Source organism: Suncus etruscus, chromosome 5, assembly GCF_024139225.1.
Source record: "Suncus etruscus isolate mSunEtr1 chromosome 5, mSunEtr1.pri.cur, whole genome shotgun sequence".
NCBI lineage: Eukaryota > Metazoa > Chordata > Mammalia > Eulipotyphla > Soricidae > Suncus > Suncus etruscus.
Genome location: NC_064852.1, coordinates 46,854,408 through 46,873,492, shown reverse-complemented (window position 1 = coordinate 46,873,492; position 19,085 = coordinate 46,854,408). Strand labels below are relative to the sequence as shown.

The 19,085-nt window shown below is 40.7% G+C and overlaps 1 protein-coding gene across 1 annotated transcript in view; it reads right to left on the bottom strand.

Annotated features, from left to right (window-relative positions):
* LYPD6 (LY6/PLAUR domain containing 6) overlaps nucleotides 1-11,594 on the bottom strand; it is a 140,111-nt gene extending 128,517 nt beyond the window's left edge. Inside the window, exon 1 of the mRNA XM_049773048.1 lies at nucleotides 11,476-11,594. The gene's annotated coding sequence lies outside the window, so the exon portion shown is untranslated. The remainder of the gene's footprint in view (nucleotides 1-11,475) is intronic.
* Nucleotides 11,595-19,085: the final 7,491 nt, after the last annotated feature.

Below are 19,085 nucleotides of genomic sequence, written 5' to 3'. Positions count from 1 at the left end.
ATCGTCCTGCTCAAAGGAGACTTCCCTTAACACTGAGAAGACTTAACAACAACAACCTGCTTACAGGACAGGGCTTCCTGCATTGCCCTTTCATGGTGAGGTGAAACGAGAAGGCACTCCACATCATGACTTCAATGTAGGACATGCAGATTCCAGAATCTTTAATACAGAAACATGATACCAACAACAGAGACTGTGTGATAAGTGTGTTGGCGCTACGGACAATGTCTTGGATCGAACGATAACTTGCCTGAGGCCTAGAGCTGGTCTTATGCCAGGAAACTTCAGGGGTAGAATCTCTTTGTATTTAGGCCAAGGTTATTCCTTTCCATGCCTCTCATATTTTGGTGGGCCTATGCAAACAACAATTGCCACTCTAACACCGTTTTTACTGTGCTCCTTTGACTCTAATCCTTAAAACGCACCCACTTAAAATTTGAGGTTAACTTAAGCTAATATGCATGTACATGGAAATGTAAAAAATACTATGCCTCTAATGTTTAAGGAGTTATGTAAGTTTGATGGCTTTAGATTGCCTTGTGTGCTGTTAAGAAATATTATAATGTGCTACAATCTGGGAACTTGAGGGACAAAGTAATTGCACATGGATTCTGTTTTATTTATCTTAACTTTCTTTGGCTGAAAGTTCAAAGTTAAGATACCAGCAAGGGGACTTCTGAGAATTATGTTATGGGTGATTGTCCTTCCACTGTAACTTTACCTTATCCTCTTTCTTTGCATCTTTTGTTCTCATAATTCAAAATAAAAAATTATAAAAAAAAACACTTTAATGAACCATATCATAGAAAAGAATAACACAGATAATTAGGACTGGGGCTTTCCAAACTTATAATTGTTTATTTCTCTACCAAGTAAAGCATGGGAGACTTGGGGGCATTTTAATACTTGGTCCCACAGTGAGAGGTCAGGCATTGTCAAAGACTGAACTCAGGGTCTAGAAGATGCAAAAAGCCCTGTGAAATACTGGCTTTAGAGCTGTTATTTTTATTTTATTCTATTTTAATTGGGGGGGAGCACATAGAAGTGCTCAGGGATCACTCCTGGTGGTGCTTAGGGGACCATATGAGATGCCGGGGATCAAACCTGGTTTGGTTACCTGTAAAGCAAGAGTCCTACTCTGCTGTGCTATCGCTAGCCCTAGATTGGTGCTTTTCTTAAGCTGAAAATTAGGTAAGTCTAGTCTTTTTAGTTCTTGATAACTCCCAGCTCTTTCCAATCCACTGTTCTAATTTATAGTCATATCTAGCTGACTTAAAATGCGGCTGAGAGCTATTACAGGTGCTAAGGTTCTTTCCTGGCATCTAGCATGTGATTGACTCTATGCTTGCCTCAATACCATTGCCTCAACACCCCATGCCCACAGACTCAGAAATATTCCCTGAGTACCATGAGCTGTGGGTCCAAAGTCCCCTCCTCCAATATAAGTAGCACCAGGGAGTTATGAACTGGTTGCAGTTCACCAACATGAACTCCAACAAAATAAAAATGCTCATCTTCTATTGTCAGTGTTGCTATTCTTTGACATAGAACAAAAACATTAAAAAAAATGGTAGCTAGAGTATAAAGCAGTGTTTCTCAATACTTTTCCAGCACTGCAAATTTCCAACCTTATTTCCTTCCTGTGGCCCAGCTCTCCTATTAGTTGACTTGCTAGTCTCATGCCATTGTCTACCAATTAAGTGATTTTCATATGTGGTCCCCTTGAAATTTTCTGGGATCAAGAAATACTAATGTAGAGTATATTCCCAAGGATGCTCAAGACCTGTGAGAGATTCATAGAAAACAAAGGCAACACTTCTGAGGAAAGTGGTCACAACTGTGGTCTTTATTTACTCTTCATAGCCATCTAAAGACTGTTATGAACTACAAAATGAATTCCTTCTCTGTAGAACCATCTTTTGGAACTTCTCTCTCTCTTCTCTCTCTCTCTCTCTCTCTCTCTCTCTCTCTCTCTCTCTCACACACACACACACACATCTTTATAATGTTTTCTCTACTGAACATATATACTGAAGACTTAATGTATGCTGGAAATAAGCTCATGCATTCACCCCAGAGAAATAAAATATTATGTAAATAAGCTGAAATGTGAAAAACAGTATATAGGTTCAAACCATAGATATGAGTGAATCAGTACAATTTACAATGCAAAAGGAATCATCAGAAAAACTTCTTGGGGATCTGGGTCTTAAAGGATAAAAAAAAATGTCAGCTGAGAGACAGCTCAAAGGCAGATCATTTGCTTTGCATATGAGGTTCTGGTTTCACCTCTAGCATTGCAAAAAAAAAAAAAAAAAAGCTTGTGCACTTGGAAATAATAGATAAAAGGATACTAGTGATGACAGATGATGATGGACACATACAACCAACAACTTATAAATATAGAAATATTGCCAATGTTTCTGCAAATTCACTCCATTGAGTGACTGGGAAGACAAACTGAAAGAATTTCATGAAAGAAAGTCTGCTCTAAATTTATACATAGAAGAAAATCCATGTACTTCTAATATCCTTCCTTTGATCTTGTTCGAAGAGATTCTAAATAGTGCAAAATATTACTTCTATGAAAGTCAGTATTTTTCTTTTTTTTTTTTTTTTTTTTTTTTTTTTTTTTTGGTTTTTGGGCCACACCCGGTAACGCTCAGGGGTTACTCCTGACTATGCGCTCAGAAGTCGCTCCTGGCTTGGGGGACCATATGGGACGCCGGGGGATCGAACCGCGGTCCGTCTCCTAGGCTAGCGCAGGTAAGGCAGTCAATGATATTTTTAGAAGACTTGAAAGTGGTTTTCCACGTGCAAGAAATTTAATGTATTCTGTATGCATAATAAACCCAAAGAATAGTAAAAATCTGCATAGCAATGAAAGAACAAACTTCAGGGAAATAGGCAAGATCCTTTATGCTGTTGGTTATAGATCTTATGCTCTAAGAACCCAAGAACATTGTCTAATTTATTTGGTCTATATACCAACTTTATGCCACACTTTCAATTGCTTAAAACTATTTTATCATATCAGCATTAATGGGTAGTTTTAAATGTCAAAAAAAAGTGTTGCTTCCTACTTATCTGAGACTTTAAAGTTTAATTATTACAGCCCCTTGATTTTATAGTTGAATCAGACTGTGGGTGACTGACTTCCTAAAGGTCAGTCATCTAGTTAATGTTAGCCAGTTAAACTGGAGGAAACTAAATAACTTGCCCAAGGTCACATATTTGTTAACTAACATATATAGCAAGTAAGCTTCCGTCCCTAATCTTCTACTAAAAGAAAATTCATGTAACCTCTCATAATCATGGGGAGTAGTATAGCTGAAAAGTCATAGAAATTAAATGTGCATAGTAATAAATGCCATTATTTTAAGTACAAATAAGCATAATCTAAATTGTTTTAGAAAAAAGGGTTTATTTCTAGATGACTCGCTGGTATCAAGTAACATATGCTTGTTCACTTATGCTTTTTGGTACTGAAAAGAGGTTAGACAGGGTCGGAGTGGTGGAGCAGTAAGGCGTCTGCCTAGGACACAGTTTGATCCCCAGGAGTCCCATATGGTCCCCCCAGCCAGGAGGTATTTCTGAGCGCATAGCTAGGAGTAACCCCTGAGTGTCACCGAGTGTGGCTCCCCCCTCATAAAAAAAGGAGATTAGTGACATGAGAATAATGAAGTCTTTACTTTTGTTGATTTTATGGCGTAAAAGTATCATAAAAGTATTAACATGTTTAGGAAAATGTTCACCAAAATCCTACTAATCAGATGCAGTAATCATTTAATAGTCTTAAAGATAATGGTTTGACCATTCAAGTAACAACTTCATGATTCAAAAAATGGCAGTAACAGTAAGATGACCCTGAGTTAAAACTTCTTACCTATATGGTTTCTAAAGTATCTATCAAAAGATAATAGTTCAATTTTGTACATAGTAGTTCAATTTTGACTAACAACTTGTTTGTTACATGACAATCATTCATGTGTACACCTGAATATTTTTTGCCTATTATTATTATTTTTTTTTTGGTTCTAGAGCTACACCTCACAGTGCTCAGAGCTTACATCTTGCTCTACACTCAGGAATCACTAACAGTGACCATATGGGATGCGAATTTTAAACGCAGTTTGGCAGCATGCAAGGAAAGTACATTGTACTCTATCTGTACTCTATCTCTAGCCCTTGGCATTCTTTTGTTTCTTTTGGGGAGGGGTTGCTTTTTTCGGCCACACCCAGTGGCACTCAGGGGTTACTCCTGACTCTGTGCTCAGAAATTGCTCCTGGCTCGAGGGACCTGATGGGGTGCCAGGGGTTGGGCCCAGGTCTGTCTTGGGTCAGTTGCATGCAAGGCAAATGCCTGACAGCTGTGCTGCCACTCCAGCCCCTCTTGACCTACTTTTAATTTTGACTTGCACCCTCTTGTGGCAAAAGTAATATTAGAGTGAGCAGGTGTGGGTATGCAGAACAGGAATTAGGGCTATTATCTAGTCTTTGAGCATATTACTGAAATTCTTAAATAACATAATTTTGCTGAAGGTTATTTCATTTAAAAGTTGAGGAGAAATCCAGGCTGACATTGAGCCACAATTTTTGAGAACCTCCTACATTATATGTTGTTTCACTTTAGGTGGCCAAGAACTAATTTAGACCATATTACATGTGGACTTATTGTAGAATCTGTCTAAGATTCTAAGAATTCTAAGATTCTAAGAATCTGTCTAAAAATCTGTCTGAGATTTTTGCTTTCAAATATAAACAAATGTGTTCAATTCTAGTCAGGTTGTTCCTTTTATTTTTTATTATTCACAAAAGCAAATCCAAGTTCACTATATTTGGAACTATGCACCTAAGTGTTTGGTTTCTGCTGTCTAACCCTTCTTGTTAGCTCTTTTTGTTTTGTTTGGGGGCTACACACCTAGCAGTGCTCGGGCAAGGCAGATGCTTTACCCCTTGTGCCACCTCTCCGGCCCCGCTCCCAAAATGTTTAAAAAGCATTTTAACCATACACCTTATTAAGTGATCTTAACTATAAATCCCAGTTTTCTACAAAGGATTTTCTATTATTAACATTCAATGATAAGGGCTGCAGTACTATCACTTTTCTTCTCTTTCCTTGCCTTCACTTCCCTTTTTCTCCTTGGCCCTCCCTTTTCTTCCCATCCTTCTTTTCCTGTCCTTTCCCTCCTTCCGTCCTTCTATAATGCCCCACATCCAGTGGTACTTTGGGCTCAGGGGTCACTCCTGATAGGGCTTGTGGCATTCAAATTTGGGCTGGCACATGCAAAGCAAACACCTTACCTGCTATATTACCTCTAGCCCCAAAAGGTACATTTTTTTCCACAAATTGGTACACAGAAATCATAAAAATAATTGTGAAGTGATCCTTTCTTATACTAAAAGTGATATCTGAGGTTATGACATCTAATCAAAACACCCTTTCTTATAAGAGTAATACAGATTCACTAGAGAAAACTTTAAAAAAAGAAAATAATCAAATAAAATATTTTATAATTCCATAATACCCCCAAGGCAGTCACTGTTAGTATGTTAGTACATTTCTTCTTATAGAAAGATGAAGAGCAAATAGGATTTAAATGAGTTTACTCGACTACAACTTTTTATTTCCTTTGAGTTTTCTTGTGTGTGGAAGGGTGGTCAGTGGTGTTCAGGACTTATCCTAGTGGGCTCAGGGGACTTAATGGGATGTTAAGGATCAAACCCAGGTTAGCTGCATGCAAGGCAAATGCCCAACTGGCTGTATAATCACTCTTGTCCCTAACTAAACATATTTTAAAAGGTGCTACACTAATACAGAATTTTATATTGTACTCTTTTAACAATATACTGGCTTTAATTTAATGAACACACTTTGTTTACAGAGTGGGGAGATTATTATTTATATGGAAGCTGATGGGAAAAGAATTTAAAGCCACTTTCTATAAAAATTATCAGACTTGAATACGAAATCCAAAGTCAACGGCAACAGAAACAATACCCAATCTACATCAAGCTATATATGGGGGGAACATTTGCACTAGCATTATGGGGTGGGTAGAAGTGGGGAAGTGGGATGCATGCTGAAAACAGCGGTGGAGGGAGGACAACACTGGTGGTGGGAATGCCCCTCATTCACTATTACTATGTGCTTGAATATCACTGTGAAAGATTTGTAATTCACTTTGTCCACAATAAAAAAAATTAGGATAATATCAACTACAAAATAAAATATAGTTTTGAATTGTTTTTCCAAGTAAATTTATGTTCAATCTTCCATTTTTACTTGAATCTTCTATTATTTTTTTTTTTGGGCCACACCCGTTTGATGCTCAGGGGTTACTCCTGGCTAAGCGCTCAGAAATCGCCCCTGGCTTGGGGGGACCATATGGGACGCTAGGGGATCGAACCGCAGTCCTTCCTTGGCTAGCGCTTGCAAGGCAGACACCTTACCTCCAGCGCCACCTACCCGGCCCCTAATCTTCTATTATTTTTATTCCCATTTGTTTCCTTTGAAGTTACTCCTAAGCTTTGCTTTTATTTGCCAATTAGTACTACATATAATTTATAAAAAGTTAAACCATTCCCAAATACTTCCTGAAAAGTCTATCTACTCAGAAAAGTATGTCTACTCTTGTTTCTTGGTCAAAGAAAAAAGTACTCAGTATGGAGTGAAGTAAGGTTTCCAGACCTTTTAAAAATTAAAAATAATGGGCCCAGAGAGATAGCACAGCGGCGTTTGCCTTGCAAGCAGTCGATCCAAGATCAAAGGTGGTTGGTTCGAATCCCGGTGTCCTATATGGCCCCCCGTGCCTGCCAGGAGCTATTTCTGAGCAGACAGCCAGGAGTAACCCCTGAGCACCATTGGGTGTGGCCCCCAAAACAAAACAAAACAAAAAAAATAATAATTAAAAATTACATTTTTGACAACACTTCAGTTACATATTTTCTTCTTTAATTCTAACACAGTATTCCTCCTTTCTCCAAAATAAATTGAATTCGCTGTAATCTATGTTTGCTTCGAATACTGATGTTCTAGCTATCCATAGGAAAATGGATATGACTAGTAACTATAAGGTCCTCCCTGAGATCCATTTCCTGAAGGAGACCTCATCTCTCAACTCCCCAGAGAGCAGTCACTTAAACACTACAGCTCTTCCATATACTTTGGTGATGACCGTCTGATCTTAAGGATTTCATTATCTACCTGTTGTTTAGATCTGGATTTTACTGAGCACTTTCCATTTCTTGTTCTATTATCTTCTATGTGATTTTTGCAAAAGCAGAAGCTCAAAGAATTCATTTACCTGTGTTCTTTTATCTCTGAGTCTCGGGTTGCTATGATGAAAGCTATTTTTTCCACAGTTCTCATTTCACAGCATTTAAGAGATTTTTGAGACCTTTTTAGGGAATTCACTGCAGGGATTTCCTCAAATTCAGTTTTGGCTGTCTCATTTTTAGTGTTCCTATGATCTGTCACCCTTCCTCAGTACAATTTAATAATCTGACCTTCAAACTTCCTTTCACATTAAATGTATCTCAGTAAGCATTCTCCTTTTATTATTTTCTTTGTATTTAGGGTATCAGAGAGCTTAAACATAAGATCTTATTTTTCTCATCACATTTGGATTACCATACTCTATATATTCCTTTATTATGAATAATTTCATTTTTTCAGTGTTTCTTTTGAGAGGATGGGAAGACAGTTCAAAGAGCCCACTTTTTGCACATATTTGTTTATGTCAGAACCCAAGTTCGATCCCCAGTCTCCCATGTCTCCTACCCTCCTCATCCAGTGCTGTCCAGAGCAATACTGGTCTAGAGCCAAACAGTACACACCAGGTATGAGCATAGATAAATCAGACCTACACCTAAGAGAAGTATCATCTCACCAGGAATGGCCCTCTGAGTACTTTTTAGAAAACCTCCCTAAAATATTTCTGTTTATCTCTAATATGTCTGTAATTCTGTTCCCTTTTAGAGAACAGAATGCATACTTACTGTTTTTAGCATCCCTTCATCCCTCTCCTATTAGACTATTAAATTGAACCTAATTGAAGTATATGTGTAATTCCATATGATATGTCCCAATCTGAATTGTTTCTACTCAGAATTCAGTAAATATATCCTTAATAAACATGGCATAACAACACCTACTAATCACAAGGCTCCTATTAGGTATCAGATCCAGTCTAAGCACTTTATATGCATCATATCATTAAGTTTCAGACAGTAGAGGCTAACCTACCTTGGCCTGGAATCTCTAACAACTAGAGTAGCACTGGCACATAGTAGGTACTTAGTAAATATTGTTGCATGAATAAATTGAAGAACTTTACCTGCTAGTCATATTAACATAAGAAAATTGAGGCACAGAGATGCTTGAACCACTTTCTAAAATCCCTTAACAGTGTATATGAAGCCAGGTATTGCATCTCACAGACCACAGAATTTATCAGTAATAAATTCAGTACCTATCTCAATTAATGCAAAGAAAAGCAATTCTATTCATCTTGATTAAAATACATAATATATTGTGATTAATAGTTTTTTCAGGAAAATATCATAAATGATGGATTTCTAATAACTGGATGTTCCTTATTATCTTTTAAAAAACATTTCTCTCATCAATGTGTTTTGTTCTATATGCACAACAGTTAATGAGGATTTCAGAACTTTTGAGAAGTAGGATTTTTCCCCATAAAGCTTCTACATTAATTAATTTTTATTTCAATTTTTAAAGAATGAAACTAATGAAATAATCATTTATTAGGGTATCATTGTAATTCTCTATAGAGTTTACAAAGAGTTTCTTCTTATAAAGTGATGACCTATGCATTTCTCAAATATCTCTGCCACTACTGCTCATATTTTGCCTGAAACACTACCATTAGAATATCATTCGAGTTTTGGTTATTTGTATGACAATCCTGTAGTAACAATAATGTACTCCCTTTGAAAAATGTAGTTACTTAAAAGCATTAGTAGTTTTCTCCTTTCTCCTTCAGCCCACACCTCCCTTGGATATAAGTGTTATTTAAAACACAGCAAGCATTTTTGGAAATGGTATACATACATACAATGGTCCTGACACTGTGGATTGAAAACTAGAAAAAGACACAAAAAATAAAAGTAGGAAGACAACAGAGATGTATGTACCCCTGCAAGAGGGAAGTAATTGAGAGAGGTAGTGAAGATGGAAGGGAAAGAAAAATTGGGAAACAACAGATCTCTGCTCTCCTCCAGGGGAAAGCACTTAATTGCTGATCCTCAGTTATGCCACCTATAAAACGGGAGTGATGATAATTATGACTTCCTCCAGACACTTTAATAGTAGATCTCAAGGTTTCTAGAATCTGTACAGAATGTTGCTGTCTAAGCTATATTTGTTTAATTTCTCATTAATTGCTATATTATCCCCACCCCACCCTTTTTTTTTACTTTCCATGTATAAATAGTCATCATACAAACACAGTCAACAACTTGAAAATGTAGTCCCATGTGTTCAGAGCGATAGTACAGCAGTGGGGCATTTGCCTTGCATGTGGCTGACCAGGGACAAACCGGGTTTGATTCCTGGCATTCCACATGGTCCCCCAACCCTGCCTGGAGCGATTTCTGAGTGCAAGGCCAAAAGTGACCCCTGAGTGCCTTCTGTGTGGCCCAAAAGCCAAAATAAATAAATGTATAAATAAAAGTTTTTTCAAAAGAAAGAAAATATAGTCCCAGATTTCAGATCTATCCCCCCACCAAGCATTTCTGATGTTTTTCATTCAAAGAATTCATTCACTATTTTTAAACCAGTTTTGTGTGCCTACATGCTCAGAAAGCTTATTGTGTCCCCTTCTTGCTGGAGTTCTGTAAAAACCACAGTTTAAACAAGGAGGCCTCTTTTAAGTCCTGTTTTAGTCGGGTGCCTTTGGTCAAGGTGGAAACTCAAATTGAAAACAGATAGATGCTTTACATTTAAATGGGTTTAACATAAATGTGTGTTAAGCCATTTCATGGACGATTGCACAAATATCTTCAGCAAACTTGGTACACATATACAGTAACCATTAACGTCTTCCAGAGAAATAGGGGGCAGATGTAAAATTTAAGCGGCTACCTCAGAGTTCCTCACCATCGAAAGCAATTGTAAAGGGCTTGAGGGGAATTGCTCGAATAATAATATCGCAGTGTCTGCAATGGCTGGCCAGAGCTGAGCAGAGACTATGCCACACCGTAAGTCAATTTAACAAGAAATAAGCCTCCCCGGGAGAATCTAAACTCCTTTAGCCTCCCACAAACAAAATTGAATTTTGGAGGTCACATCTTGGAGAGGTTACCAGGGGAAGGAGCTGAAATATGCGTTTGTCGTCTGCGCTGAAGTCAACGCCATGTACAAACAATTCACTACAGAAGATCTACCCCACCCCTCACTTAACTCCTGCTTTCCCCCCCAAAATTGAAACAAGTCTTTAAGAATCCTAGGATAAGGCAAATGATTGTGACACTGAGGATGCTAAAGATTGCGCTTGGGTTGCTAAGCATGTTCAAAGATCAAGTTTAGGACCATGGAAACGTGGGGTCTTTAGTGGAGGGGTTTGGGGTGGAGATGTGGGAAAGTGGGGAGAAAGTGCGGGGCGGGGGAGTGGTCAGGGAGAGAGAGAGAGAGAGAGAGAGAGAGAGAGAGAGAGAGAGAGAGAGAGAGAGAGAGAGAGAGAGAGAGAGAGAGAGAGAGAGAGAGAGAGAGAGAGAGAGAGAGAGAGAGAGAGAGAACTTAAGGCGCAAATAGACCCAATGGACACCATCAACCCCATTGCTCTTAGCAGAGGAAGTCAAGCCCCTTGGGCAGTGTGACAGCTGACCTCCTCCACGCCTGGTCGCCCCGGTGGGTGCTCCCAGCCAGGCTCTGGCGCGTTCTTGCCGTGGCCAGGGGAGCCACATGTCGCCCCATCTTGGGCTGCGGCGGCTCTAGGTGGGCGCAGGCGGGTTAGGGCCACCCCACCCATCCCTCGCGTCCCTCCACCCGGCCCGCAGCAACATGTGGGGCGCTGCCACTTCGCAGCCCGCCAACTCCCTCCGGTTGCACGAGTTGCAGGTGGAAGGCGTGCTGGGGGCCCCCCGGGAAAGAGGGGCAACATACTCTTATTAAGAGACTCCTCCAAGCGTGGAACTTAGCGGCTCTGACCTGTCCCAGCCCACCGTCTGCGCGCTAGCGCTACAGGGGCGCATGCACATACCCCCCCCCCCCCCACACACACACCCCTCTGGATCAGCCGGGGCGCAGAGTGGGTGCTGGCTCAGCCTGCACCGGTGGAACCCCACCCGAGCGAGTTCGGTCCAAGAATGCCAGCCCTGGAAGATCTGTCCTAGCCCCGGGTGGTTGCAGGGGATCCAGCCCACTCCGCCCCACGCACTTGGTCCAGGCTGGCACCAGCCAACCCCATCCAGCTCCTTTTGTGCTCTCCGGGGAAAACCGCCTCTACTCACCCGGGCTGCGCGCGCGCGGATTCCGGCCGCCAGCGGCAGCCCGCTGCCCCATCCCACGAACACTGCGGCGCCCCCCGAGCGTGCAATGCAGAGAGCCCCGCCAGCGCGCGGCTCCAGACCGAGAGAGCCCGGGAGGGAGCGAGGGAGGAGGAAAGGAAGGAGGTGCGCCGCGGGGAGGGAACGGGGCGGGTCAGCTCGGCTCGAGCCACGCCCCCTCGAGCTGGTTACTCGCCACGCCCCCTCGAGCTGGGTACTCGCCACGCCCACTATAGAGGACACTCGCCACTCCCACTCGAGCTAGCTACTCGCCACGCCCACTCTAGCTGGTTGCTCGCCACGCCCACCATAGAAGACACTCGTCACGCCCACTCGCGCTGGCTGCTCGCCACGCCCACTATAAAGGACACTAGCCACGCCCACTCGAGTTAGCTGCTCGGCACGCCCACTCCAAAAGGCACTCGCCTCGCCCGCAGCCTTGGGCAGCCCGCCAGGCTGCTCGACCAATCAGAACCTTGGAAGTTTGATGAAGGGGCGGAGTCTAACCGTCCATCCGCGCTCTCATTGGTCGAGCGCTCACTACCCACCCACCTTCCCAACTCTGTGAGTCAGCCCGGGAGCCAAGTGTGCGAACTCCGGCAGGGTGTATCTAGAAGGAAGCGCGGGGACTCAAAGCTTTCCCTGGAAGCTAAGGGGCCTTCGAGGATCGCGGGCAGAGCCTGGCGGATCTGAGACCTATCGTGGGAGAGCGTTCAGAACCAGCTGTTGTTGGTCCAGATTTGAACTGATTCCTTCCTGAAAGCGACGCCCCCATTTCAATCGGGCAAGCAATGAAATAGGATGACCCGGGTAGCAGTGTGAAATGGTCCCCAGACACATCTTGCCACCTCTAGGGCTCCATAAAGCTCTTTGCACCTAAGCACTCCTTAGGTGTGGACCTCCAAACCTAAGGTGGACCTGCAGCACTTAGCATTTGTAATACAAGACCTAGACTGCGGGACTCAAGATAGAGGAAAGGGTGGAGTGGCGGAAAGGCGAGAGGAGCTGGTTTTGGAGGGAAAGTGGGAATCTCCTTGTGAATGCTGTTGGAGAAAGCCAGGCATCATTTTCCACCTGTGGGCCAGAGCCTTTCCCCAAGTAAAGTCCTCACTCGCCCCCCCCCCAAGCCTCTGTTGGAGCCCTGATTGATGTCTTCCTAGTAAATCTTGTTCCACACTCAGTGTTCTTCGATTCGGAACCTCAGAATAGAAGCTGATCACGCCACGCCTCTTCCCCAATCCAGCCCCCGCACCCCCCCCCCATCTGAGCATCAATCGCTAGGGGTACTCTTGCATGATGTCGGGTATGCAAGCTAGAAGGACTATAGAGTCGGCCCAAGGAGGGGCCCGAGATTGCACACAGCCACTGCCTCCTGTAGGGCCACCTTCGGGTGAGGGGTGGTGGTGGTGTGGGGCGGTTCGCTCGGCTACTTTTGGTACATCTTTGATGCCTCTCCCTCTTCACATTTTTTTAGTTCTTCAAGCATGTATACTGGCAGGCCTCCTGGGGATCTTCCTGCCTCACCTCTTTTTCCAAATCTACTTCCTTGCCACATAATAGATCCCCTCCCCACCTCCGTTTTATATTGGAAAGGCTCTAATAACTTGGCTAACAGCTCCCAGCTGTTAAACAAATGAAACTTGTTTGTTTTGTTAGGAATGTTTTTCATATAGTTGTTCACAGGGTAAAGCCCGCTCAGAGTTCCTCTATGCAAAAAAGAAAAAAAAAAAAGGATTTCTTGAGCTTGGACTCTGCAGCACTAGCATTTTGCATGAGCTGAAGCTGAAATCATCAAACTGAACCTCTGACTGGGTGGCTTCCCACAGCCCATGAGATTCTGGTACTGGGAGATGTCCTGGATGGATATTGCTGCCACAATTTTCATTTCCTGGGAAGGGATATTTTTCTTCCAAAGTTTCTTGACATGTGCCTAGTTTTTTTTGTTTCCTTGTCTATTGACTCAACTAACGGTTTAGTCAATATAGTTTGTGTTCAAACTGAAGTTTGTGAGAACCTAAGTTTCTGGTGGAGGAAGAATCTTAGGATCTCTTTTTAAAATATATGTGGGGGGTGGTAACATATGGGGGAATTTGGGGCCATATCTGTGCATAGTAGGCACACAACCTCTATTATCTCTCAGACCCTCAGAATATATTCTTAAAGAATGATGGATATTCCTTGAAATGTTGCATGAATTATCTGTGCTGGGATAATAGATGACATTTTAGATATTTTTTGGGGGGTTGGTTTTTGGGTCTCACCCGGCAGCATTCAGGGGTTACTCCTAACTCTATGCTCAGAAATCGCTTCTGGAAGGCTCGGGGGACCATATGTGATGCCGGGATTCGAACCACCATCCTTGTGCATGCAAGACATGCACCTTACCTCATTGCTATCTCTCTGGCCCCGACATTTTAGATTTCTTTATGCTTTAACTAATGTTTTCTAGAAGACTTGGTCATACTTATCAGGGGGAAACATGTTTAAACACAATAGCTCTGAACATATACTACTACTTAGGCATCAGAAGGGCTAAAATAATAAAATCATCCTCTATGCTATGTTTTGCTTCTCATTACAAAGTCCCATACATTTTATCCCCTAGAATAGCTTTCAGACCTATATCACCTCCATATTTCTTCTATCTTATCACTGGCAAAAGTCTCAAGTCTTCACTTTACTGCCCACTTGGCTTTCACTATGAGAAAGGTACCGTTGTAAGCTGGTGGATGGCAAAGCGACTTGGATGGTAATCCAAGTGCACATGGCATGTCTACATACATTAAAGTACAATGCTTTAGTCTGAAAAATTTCTTACAATCTTGCTTCAATCATAATTAAAGAATAAAAAATGATTCTGATGATTTACCTTTAAAGTGACAGAATCAAAGTTTTGAATCACCTTTGACTCTGTCACTTAAATGCTAGTATAATTCAGCTAACCCCCTTGCCTAACTCACTTGATTTTGACTTCAAAGTTTAACTGTTGGTTGGCAAGCCCTTCCTTTCCTAGCTTCAATCCAACCCCACCCATATCAGTCTTTTATGATGGCTTCATCTCCTCTCTCCACACACTCCTATATAATCCTGTTCCATTACACCTTTAGTTTGTTTGTTTAGGGTCCATGCCTAGTAATGTTAAAGCTTACTCCTGGCTCTGTGTTTAGGGATCATTCCTGGGAGTGCTTGGGAAACCAGAAAGGAACTAAATATGGCTGCATGCAAGGCAAAAGCCTTAACCCCCAAAATATCTCTCTAGCCCTTTTCTTTTTATTATATTTTTCTTTTCTTCCTTTTTTTTCTTTCTAGCCCACTGCAATTTTTTATTCTTGATAGCTATAATTTTTGCCCATCCCATATATGTAATATGATTCCATATGTCCATAGGTAAGAGATCTGGATTTTTTCTTACCCTCATTCCCTAGCCAGTGGTTGGCAACCTGCGGCTCTCGAGCCACATGTAGCTATTTTACTTTTAATTTGGCTCTTCTGTGTGCCGGGTGGCTGCTCCAGGAGTCAGGACTCTGCTCCTAGCTTCTGTCAGTGTGGCTCTCAAAATAAATTTCAATCGTGGTTTTGGCGAGATTTGGCTCAGTTGAAAAAAAAAAAAAAGGTTGCCGACCACTGCCCTAGACCAACAATAAGTTCCAACCTTTGTTTCAAGACTTACTGCAATGAAGATTTACAATTTTAAATAAAGCCCTTTGTTAATGAAGGCTTATAAGCTGCCAAGGGCCAAATGAGCAATTCCTCCTCTCTGTATACTTCAGTGGCAAATGTTTCATTTATTCATTGACCGCTAATCTATTGCCCATTGTGTATCGGCCAAAATTAAGAAAGCTTATATCAGGGGAAAGAGAAATAGTATAAAAAGTAAGGCATTTGCCTTGCATTTTACTGGCCTGAATTCAGTCTCCAGCATCCCCTACAGGCCCTGAGAAGTTCCAGAGTGCAGAATAAGAAGTGACACCTGAGCATTTCTGGGTATTCTCGCTTCAAGAAAGAAAGAAAGAAAGAAAGAAAGAAAGAAAGAAAGAAAGAAAGGAAGGAAGGAAGGAAGGAAGGAAGGAAGGAAGGAAGGAAGGAAGGAAGGAAGGAAGGAAGGAAGGAAGGAAGGAAGGAAGGAAGGAAGGAAGGAAGGAAGGAAGGAAGGAAGGAAGGAAGGAAGGAAGGAAGGAAGGAAGGAAGGAAGGAAGGAAGGAAGGAAGGAAGGAAGGAAGGAAGGAAGGAAGGAAAAAAAAGAAAAGAAAAGAAAAGAAAAGAAAAGAAAAAGAAAGCATACCAATTTTACACTCCTGGAATACTCCATGAGATATATAAGCCTTAAGTCAAATCGAACACAGAATTGTAAACTGAGGTAAATGACTAAACCACTACATGTTCAAAATAGAAGCATAGTTTATATTGTACATCTGACAACCATAGTTCTGAACACATTGTGCTATAATCTATTGGTTTTATTCTTATTTTTCTTCAGTTTTTGGGTCACACCTTGCAGCACTCAGGGGTTACTCCTGGCTCTATGCTCAGAAATCGCTCCTGGCAGGCTCAGGGGACCATATGGGATGCCGGGATTCGAACCACTGACTTTCTGCATGCAAGGCAAATGCTTTACCTCCATGGTATCTCTCCGACCCCTGTTGGTTGTATTCTTTTCAAATGCTCTATCTCCCATTCACCAATTATATGTAGTCCTATCTAGAAAACAGTGCTTACTTCATAGGTGCTCAATAAAATAAATACACAGATGAATAAGTAAGTGGAAATTTAAAGGTCACTGAGGCATTTTAATTCATGAATATAAAAGCTGTTCTTTTACCAAAAAGTGTTTTTGCCACACCTGGTGATGCTCAGGGGTTTCTTCTGGCTATGCACTCAGAAATTGCTCCTGGCTTGGGGACCATATGGGACGCCAGGAGATCGCACCATGGCCCATTCTGGATCAACCACGTACCAGGCAAACACACTACTGCTGCGTCACAGCTCCAGCCCTATTTTACTAAATTTAAAAGCCTTCAGTTCTGTTTTAAAAATAAATTTTAAAGTAAAGTCTCATTTGTCATGATGTTAATTTGGTTCCCTGAGCATAAACTATCTAATTTCTTCATGGTTTGTGTCACCATGAGAAAATTTGAGAACTGCACAAATGTGTCATTTATAATCAAACTATTATTGTTTATATAACTGGCTTTTAATATATAAAATACAAATTAAAGAAATAAAACTAAAAGCTACAATTTTCAGTTCATATAAGAATAAATAAATATAAAAAATTAAAAACAAACACAGTTGAAAGGACAAAAAGTCAAGCTAAGACTAGGAGAAATACTAGTCAACCATATAGATATCTGACACTAGATTTGTGGTAAATATATAATAGGAACTCTCTAACACCGACAATCAGAATTGAATATTTTAATGGGCAAATATTCGAAAAGACACTTTACCCAAAGAAGATACAACATGAGCACACGCGCACACACACACACACACACACACACACACACACACACACACAAATTCTCAGTGTAGTTAGTTAAATAATAAAATGAATGACATTTAATTATCAAACCCACAACAAGAGACATCTATATATTTAATAGAATGGTTTGTGGGGAGCAGTTTGCTGTGTTCTGAAAATTTGAGCTGCTACTATCCTGTCCTTTCCGCCTTGCATGTCTCCTTCCTCATTGCCTTTAACCCTGCTTTGTCTTGCCTTTGCTGAGACATCTCTCACTCCAATTGGGCTCCAGATCTTTACTTTCTGTATGCTTCTTCACTCCTAGAACACCCCTAAGTTTAGTCTCATTCTCATGGGACACCATCCAGGTTACCTTCACTGGTGGCTTTTGAACAGACTTATTCCTCAATTATCAAAGGATTCAGAGGGAAGAGAGAGAAGGGGAACAACTTAACTGACTTAAGTAGTAGTTTAAATAACTTTAAATAACAAAATAGCTTTTATTGAAAACTCATAAAACCGAATACTGAATAGGATGTGGGACAATTAAAATTTTCACATGTTATTAGGGGAAATATAAAATAGAACACCATTCTGAAAAAGTTTTGAGTTTTATAAAATTCAATATATATGTGACCAGATGACCCAGTATCCTATTTCTTGATATTTACCAAGCGAAATAAAATATCTATGCTCACTCAAAATCCATCAATAATTATTTATTGTAAACTCTTGAAACAATTCCAAAACCTCTCAGCTAAGGAATATATAAGCAAATTGCAAAAATACCCATAGAATGTACAACTACTCAGTAGTACCTTTTAGGCCAAAAAAATTTCCTTTCATTTTCTCCAACATTTACTGTGCCTAACCAAAAAACAACAACAACAAAACAACAACAACAAAATACCTTGCCACATCCACCCTCCTTTTTTGTTTCTTTTAATTTTATGTATAACTGGTTAAATCTTCATCACAGATAGTACTTCTATACTTAGAATCACGAGAACAGGTAAGATTTTAAGAGCTTGAGCTTCTATCATCCCATAACTTCTCATCCTCATTGCTATGTCCTTAATTCCACATCAGAGTAAATTTTATTTTTGCCAGATGGCAGAGTGTTTATCTTGAATTGAGTATTAATCTGAACCATGGTAATGGTTGCCTGGAACATTGTGCTGACAAGGATTATGAGGCCCCTCAGATAAATCAATTAGCAATTCTAATTTAAATTTCAGACATGTACCGATTGATGTGATTGTCAGGTCTCCAGATAAGTTTTCCCAGTGGGTAGCTGGATATGTAGGTTTAAACTTCAGTACAGATTCATTTTAAGATGTAACTATAAAGTTTAAATTCTCAGCACGTTACACTGTTAGTGGACTTTGCCAGTCAATCGTGTGCTTTTTGGTTTTTTTTCTTTCTACATCCTCCCTTGGCCTCAGCACCCTTCTGAGTTTATTGTTCCCTGAAGCTACTGAAAACAGCATCAAAAGTTTAATCACAAATTGAAGGACTAATTCAGGTTGAGCATTCTGTAGACTAGTACAAGAGGACAATAGCTAAGAATATTTTTGCCAGGTTAATTGGGAAACTGAGATAAGGAACAAAATCAGGGGTGGTTCTTGAAGAAATCTTGCATCAGTCTCAGTTTGTTGAAAGCAACATAGCTTACCACCATATTGTTCACCAGTTGGACCAGACTTACATTTCTCTCCATGTGTTAAATAGTACTGAGACCAAACTAAAATAGCCATTCTCTTTGCTCCAGAATATACCTGCACCTGGACAATAGACTGAAAGTCTATTAAACACCTTTTGTTTCGAGGGTAACAACTTCTCATCAAGTGAGTACCTCATCTCAGTGCCTTCCAAAGTATTATGTCACACTCTGCCCATTCCAATTAGTCCCTACTTTTCAAGACTTGTCTTGAAATCCCAGTGCAAACACTTCATAAATACCTGTGGAAATTAAGGCAGGGAACTTAGATGAGAACAGACACTATTGATTCAGTACTTGTACCAGCAAAGAAATTAACCACTATCCTTTGTTTTTCATAGAGACTAAGTGCAAAAAAAGAAAGAAAGCTTTAGACATTTTGGAAAAGGTCAT